General features: G+C 31.3%; 1 long non-coding RNA gene across 2 annotated transcripts; it reads right to left on the reverse strand.

Annotated features, from left to right (window-relative positions):
- Positions 1 to 3,474: 3,474 nt before the first annotated feature.
- Positions 3,475 to 5,893, reverse strand: LOC139871572 (uncharacterized). Of its 2 annotated transcripts, XR_011766678.1 has the most exons (4): positions 5,767 to 5,885; positions 4,302 to 4,355; positions 3,625 to 3,760; positions 3,475 to 3,544 (listed from the first exon to the last, which is right to left on the reverse strand). It is a non-coding gene; the product is annotated as an uncharacterized lncRNA (long non-coding RNA). The 2 variants fall into 2 exon arrangements; XR_011766679.1 differs by lacking the exon at positions 4,302 to 4,355 and having other exon boundaries at positions 5,767 to 5,893.
- Positions 5,894 to 8,212: the final 2,319 nt, after the last annotated feature.

Below are 8,212 nucleotides of genomic sequence, written 5' to 3' on the forward strand. Positions count from 1 at the left end.
TGGATCACTTAATAGTGATATATATGAATATACCTAAAGGGTTAAGGTATCATAAGCATCTAATGTAAAACCCAAGGGAATATATTCCATTAAATCACAAAGATTTCTAAGTGGGTTTATACAAACGGGACGTATGTGGTATAACCGATTAAATGACTACTTGATAAAAAAAAAGGGTATAAATATAAACTTATTTTGCACGTATGTTTTATAAAAACAATGTTCGGATATGAGATCGTAGTTGTTTATGTCAATGTTCTTAACATCATATGAACAAATAAAGAGATCTATGAAATCATTCAACTTCTAAAGAATTATTTTGAAATGAAAGATCTTGAAAAAACCAAGTATTACCTTGGATTGCAAATTGAGCATATGCCTAATGGTTTACTTGTACATCAAACAACTTATACCGAAAAGATTTTAAAACATTTTTTTTAAAGACAAACTCATTGTTGTTAGATCACTCAATATTGACACTGATCTATTTCATCCCTGCGAAGATCATGAAAATTTTAACAGATCGGAAGTTCTATATTTTAGTGCAATTGAGGTTCTTATGTATCTTATAGATTATACAAGATCTGACATTTCTTTTGCAGTTAATTTGTTGACAAGGTTCAGCTCAGCCCCTACCAAAAGACATTGGAATGGGATCAAACAAATAGTTTGATACCTTCGGGGAATTACTGATTTATAATTATTTTATTCTAACAACTCGAAACAAGATTTGTTTGGTTATACAGATGCAGATTATTTATCCGATCTACATAAAGCTAAATCTCAAACTGGATATGTATTCCTAAATGGAGGCACCGCAATATCATGACGTTCTCAAAACAAACACTTGTTGCAACATCATCAAATCATGCCGAAGTGATTGCATTACATGAAGCTACTCGGGAATGATTTTAGTTAAGATCAATGATACAAATCATTATTGATTCTTGTGGACTAGAACGCTATAAAAGCGTAACAACTATCTATGAAGATAATACAGCTTACATAATACAAATGAAAGAAGAGTATCAAAAATGACAGAACAAAACATAAATGCTGACGAGGCGCTAAAGCTATAAACGGTCTTAACGGTCATAAGTTTGATGGAAAAGAATGGTATATTGGTAAGGCTCAGAAAAAGACTGAAAGGGAATAGGAACTGAAACAACGGTTTGAACAAACCATGAAGGAGACTGTAGACAAATCACGAGGGCCAAACTTGTACATAAAAGATTTAGATGATACAGTTTCAGATGAAAACCTCAGATTTTTCTCATATACTCAAGATATCGTAAAAGACAACCAGATTAAAATGAGATACGTTCAATCAACAACTCTGCTGATCTTTATACCAAAGCACTGCTAACTGCTATTTTCAGAACACACGTTCATAATATTGGCATGAGGCATGTTCAGAAGATGTAACAACTCAGGCGTTGCCTACTTGAGGGGGAGTCAACTTTATGCTGCACTCTTTTTCCCTTAGCTAAAGTTTTATCCCAATGAGTTTTCTTTAGCAAGGTTTTTAACGAGGCAGTACTAGTTATTCTCTAATAAAATTGTCATCCAAGGGGGAGTGTTATAAAATATCTAGATTGTGTTATAAAATATCTAGATTGGATGTTAATTTTATTATTATTATTATATTTCTTGCATAGTAATATTTTATACTATAAATAGACATGTATGGTAACCATTTAAGGTGCACCATTTCTCTTGAAATATCAATATCAATATTTCTTCTCTCCTTCTTCTCTCTTTTTCTCTTTTTGTTCTTATAACCATTAAAGGTAGTTATAAGCCTACTGAATTATAAGAGAGTATACTTTATTTATTAGTTAAAGACCCGCGATTTCACGGGGTTTTTAAAGGGTGAAATCACTTATTAATACCATATTATATTGTATTTGTTATTTTGCTTTGAATTTGATCATCCAAACAATCTAACAATAAAAGATGATCAATATAAAGTTTTTCATAAGAATACTATTTGTAACATATTTATTTTGGCAAATTTTTTTTAATATACAGAAGAATAAAATTATACAAACATAAGATCATACATTTTAGTTGTTTAGTTGCAACTCGTGTTTAATGATAAGATCTGTAGCATATAAAAAATTATTATCATTCATCGATTGACATATCATAAAGTTCGATTACATGACAAACTATTCAATGGTTACTAAGCTACCATAAGTTACATCTTAAAGTGTTTAATAATTACATGTCTAAGCATCAAAATAGAAAGACATTAAATCCATAGATACACCATTCAACATATTCATTAACACTTATGTATAAACTAACGGTAAACCAGCAGAATCAAAAGACTTTGATAGCGACATAAACTATTACACCGGGTGAGTTCCATCTAAGACCATGATGAACCTGCGTTCGTCACGCAAGAACGTAATCAAACACTTGTCGTCCGGAACATACCCATTTATAGTTAAGAACTTTAGCCATCCTTTAGGAACATACTTTTTCTTTGATCTTTTTCCTTGCTTCAAACCCCATATATGAGTTTTGTTGTTCAGATCAAGACACTCATAGTCACAATTACTTTGTACACTCATAGTCACAATTACTTTGTAGTTCAGGTAATATTTGAAACTTTTTGGGCATCCGCTAAATCACATTTATATTTTAATTGTTAAACAGTCCATAAGCACTTGTCAAAAACATGTTCAAAAAAAAAAAGGATTATCAAATGTACTTATGAATGTGATCTATCAATGGTTAAATCATATTTGGTAATGTATGAATGTTGGTAAAATCATATTTGGTCACAAAATGTCAACTTTACCATATATTATGATTAAACCAAATATTTGGTAAAGATTCTCAAATATACTTATGAATGTGATCTATCAATGATTAAATCATATTTGGTAACGTATGGATTAGTGGTTAAAACATAACTTTTAAGACAATAGATTAGTTATTGTATAACTTACCAAAAACAGAAACCTTGGCTTCAACGTTATTGGCATGTATTACCAGTTATAAATCATCATCATGAGGGTAAGTGAGGTGGAAAATTCAACCCGTTTACTTCTAACCGATATAGTTTGCTAAACAAAAAAAGGTCAAACGAATCAAAAATTGAAGGGAATGTATAAAAAAAATAATTCTGGGTCAACTCAACATGACCCGCATTGACCATCGAAACATACATAGAAATTTGTGGTTTGATGGCATAAGTATCGCCACTATATTTAAATGGTATTATGGAGTCCTGATATTTCATGTGGACCTATAAATATGTATTGTGAAGGTTAATGGGATTAGTTTTAGTACAAACTGAGAGCCATCAAAAGCAAAGAAATTAATTACCTTGTGTAAATATTAATAAGTCTATTAATTACCTTATATAAATATTAATAAGTCTAAACCCAGTGTGACCTTGGGATTTTTAGCTTAATATAGCTTAAATTTAAGCTTAAACAAGTACCTAAAGAGGTCAAAAAAGCAAACCTTAGTACCACAATTATGCTACTGCTCGAGCAGAGAAATAATGAAGGGAACATTATCCATATACCTTGAAACAACATAGAAGTCAACCTCTCAATAATGAACAATAGTCAAACTGGTTCAAGTCAGACAAGTCAAACTGTGTACCTTTTTTGCAGCAAGTCTTCTAAGAATAACTTGAGACTACTCACTCCTATATTCGGCTTCTTTCTTGCTTTGTTAGTAGTCGTCCAAGCTTATCCTCCAAACAAGCCACATCTTCCATCTCCGTTAAAGATATAGCCTACAAAATTTGAGAAAATGAGTGATCTCCGGTTATCGTTTCTTCAAATTTACTTAGAGGTGGCAAATCGGGCAAGGGATGAGCACGGCACGTCAAAGAACAGTGTAATTAGGTTAATCCAAAGCACCTTTTCTCTAAAATATAAATGTGAAGGAATTTCAACGTGATCTATTTGACGTAACTACATTTGCCCGGTGGTAATACGAACAATCAAAAAGAACGAATGGGTTAATTTAATCTCTAACGAGTCAACATGGGTGGATATACATAATCTACATTTGCCCACTCCCTCTATTTACTAATAACCTACATATAAATAAGCTTGTATATGAGATTCTTATATCGAAAATCATAATTCCATCAAAAAAGCCCGGAGAAGAAAGAATAAAGAAGACTTTTACACTATTCAAAAAGCCCAAATAGTATATGAAAACAAAGTTACAATCATGAATAAGAATAATTATCATAATACGGCTTACAGAACCCAACACTGATTTATTGTATTTATGTCATTTCTGGACCATGGACAAAAAGAACTTACACTAGCTGCACGTCCAGTAAGCCATCTGGTACTTTTAGCAGTCAACTTCGAAAGCTGAGTGTCAAAAAGGATCAATTCTCAGAAGCCAGTCTAATCACAAATGTGGATGGTAAAATAAATCTTGTTAATAAGAATATTACCTTCTGAAAATGATTAAGATTATTAACAAATCCTGCATTGTAAACCCTAAACCCTAAATCCAAAACCCTAACCTAAACCCTAAATCCAAAACCCTAACCTAAACCCTAAATCCTAAATCTAAACCCAAAAACCTAAACCTAACCTCTAAACCCTAAACCCTAAATCTAAACCCTAAACCCTAAACCCTAAACCCTAAAATATAAACCCTAAACCATAAGCCCTAAAATATAAACCCTAGAATCTAAACCCCAAACCCTAAACCCTAAATCTAAACCCTAAACTCTAACCTAAACCCTAAACCTAAACCCTATAATATAAACCCTAAACCCTGTATTATAACCTAAACCCAGATCGAATGAGTCTTTTAATAGTAATAAACTAATAATGCATCCATCTTATGGTACGGACATTAAATGTAGCAATAACTTATCTAGCTATGGTAAGATTGGAAAATCAATCAATGTCGGTTTTATATATCACTTTGATTGTTATGTTAAACAAAAGATGGTCATGATAAATCCATAGTACCGAACTGGGCTCAAGATTGGTAATAACAACCTATAACCCAAACCCACCCATAATGACATGACCAAATACTTGAGGAATCTTTCTATCAACTATAAGCCTGCATCTAGAGGAAGTTTTTATACATAAAAAATGGGGTAAAAACTCGATCTAGCATTGTGGCAACACCAAGTATTACCTTTGCATAGGATCTGGATCACCATTGAATATACATCAAGTCATTACAGTAAAGAAAATGCTGAAAAGATATTCAATCAACTTTAAATAAAAAAGAAACAACTTTTTTAGTAATTAATTACTACGATCATCAATCTTTTGATTTTGATCAATTAGAAACCATACTTTCACTTTCTTTAACGAATCCATCTCCGGTCCAGTCTTTATCAGACTGCAATCCTTTCTTGATGGCTCGTCAAGTATGTTCAAGATTTATAAAACCAAACAAACTTCTCATATTTCAATATATTCCAACTATGTAATATATATAAAAATAAGTAAATGCATACTAAACTATATCCAATATGAGTAAAAATAAGCAGAGTCAACGACTTAAGAGATGGAACATGCTATGAGTATTTGATTGGATAATTCTAAATTGGTAGCATGACATGATTATAAAAGCCTCTACATTATAACTAATAACAGAAAATTACGAACCCTAATATTAATAACAGAACAATCGCTAACTTGAAGATAAGTTTGTAACTCGACCATATGAAAACTTGTAACAACTAAATCGATAATTAGCTACGATATATCAGAAACCTTAATTTTAAGTTGGGAATATAAAAGTATGTACCGTGAAAATTGAAATACATTCCTCGATGATATATGACTTAGCTTGTTTCTTCATGTGCACATTTCCAAATCAAGTTAGATCCTCAAACCCTATTACAAATGATAGAATTCGTGGTTCGAAAATACTCTGTTGTATCTAGGGTTTGCAATTTTGTAATTGGAAAAAAGTTCTTACGGGGGAGTAATTGATTCGATTTAGTTAGATGGAAGGGTAGTATCGGGATAAAGAGGAAGGATTTTTTATTTATTAGCTAATCTTTCTAGTGGATGTTTAATGATTGTATTAAGAGGTATTGTAATATAATTTTGTAATTTAACGGTGATTAAGGAAGTTTTGAAAACATTTATTAGTTAATCGAGACTCTCTTTTAATGTATATAGTGATATAGTGATAGTGATTATTATTATTATTATTATTATTATTATTATTATTATTATTACAACAACAACAACAAAACCCAATACCACCCGTAAGGGGGAGGTGAGATGTAGACAATTCTTCCCCTATCCGAGAATAAAGACAAGTCATTTCTCCACCCAGAGTGAAACACTCTCAAAAGTAGAGAAAGTCATCCCTCTCTGTATTCGACGGATATAGAGATTGCTTCCGAGTGGTCCTCCGACCAAAAAGTATGAAATGTTTTTTAAAAAATAAAATAAAATTGAGCCGCCATGAAAATGGTAAAATCAAATTTCCACGGGTTTTTAAATCCTGCTTGAAATTTACTTTAGGCTCTAAGAGTCAGTCAAGTCGTCAATAAATCGACGCTTGCTATCGACTCCTAGAGCCGTTTATTATTATTATTATTATTATTATTATTATTATTATTATTATTATTATTATTATTATTATTTCTCAATACTTTGGAGACGATACGCGTAACATAACTAATACGTAAAATAAGTTTATTAATTAATAAATACTGTATTTAATATTAAATATAAATTTAAATGCAAATATTTAACAAGATATTAGTAGAATCATACTTATTTATAACTTATATATATATATATATATATATATATATATATATATATATATATATATATATATATATATATATATATATATATATATATATATATATATATATATATTTTTTGGTAAGCGAGGAAACCCTCCTATGAACGAGCATATCAGCTCCCCATAAAACATCGGATAATCAAGCCCCCCGAACGCGAGACCTGATATCAGGTGAATTGCACATTATAAAAATATTCATTTTACCTCAACATAAAAATATTCAATTTTAAGCCCATTTGATTCCAAATTTTAACCCAGTTAACAAAAAACTTAACTGCTTATTCTTCAAGATATATTCCTCTTCACTTTTCAAAAACCTTATACGAAAATTCCTTCATTAAATACCAAGGTTGCAAAAGACGTAAGACGGGGTCGAGACGGTCGGGTCCTAAAAAGAGCGAGACGTTCAACACGGGGTCGAGACGGGGGGTCGAGACGGACGTTGACAAAAGTTGACTTTTAAATATATTAGTATATAAATGTATATATGAGTACGTATTTTAAATTCAAAAACTTTAATTGACTAATTTATACCCATAATCGTTATCACCGTTAATATAATACAGAAAATTCAAACTAAAATACGATAAATTTGACCGATTTTATCGACTTTCTGACTTTTTCGAATTTTGAGAGACTTTGACATGTTTTTTTTCAACTTTAACCCGAATTTTGACCGTTGACTGTCATATTAGACGGTTTTTCTTCGAGACGGGACGGGCTAGTTACCAAACCGTCGCAACGGCTCTAAACGGGGTGTTTTGCAACATTGTTAAATACTTATCCACAATTAAATCTTCACACACCAAATTAAAAAAAAAAAGGATAGTGATATTTCCAAATTTATTTTTGATAGATCCAAATAAATGTACTAATATGCCCTTAAATGATAACTTAAACAAATTGTATGCTTGAATTTATTTGAGGGCATTTTAGAAAGATAACACTAAATTGAGTTGGATTTATCAAATATAAGTTTGGAAATATCATCACCAAAAAAAAAAAATGGGAGTAAAGCATGTCGAGCAGGCGAAGTAGGGCAACATGTGACGGGAGTGGTGGCGACACGTCGCGGATTGAAACCGATGGAGTTAACAGCCTTGCCTCGCTCCACATGCTCTAATAACTCGTAAAAACAACTACCCATGTTTTATACTTTCATTACTTACTCATACATAGTTTAATTTGTGTACGGTACATACACATGATCATTGAAGGATCTGTCGTGTAGTATTGACATTACAACTTACAAGTTTCATCATTGCAATAGTAAGCTGATTTTTGTGATTTTCAGCATAATTTGTTTTCTCCAACACACCACACATCCGTACCGGCCTGTACTTTTTTTTTTTTTTATTCTTTTTGAAAAGCCAAATAATTTTATTAATCTATAATTCTATAATAATTATTACAACGAAGAACT

The sequence above is a fragment of the Rutidosis leptorrhynchoides genome, chromosome 10 (genome assembly GCF_046630445.1).
Source record: "Rutidosis leptorrhynchoides isolate AG116_Rl617_1_P2 chromosome 10, CSIRO_AGI_Rlap_v1, whole genome shotgun sequence".
In the NCBI taxonomy this organism is placed as follows: Eukaryota; Viridiplantae; Streptophyta; class Magnoliopsida; order Asterales; family Asteraceae; genus Rutidosis; species Rutidosis leptorrhynchoides.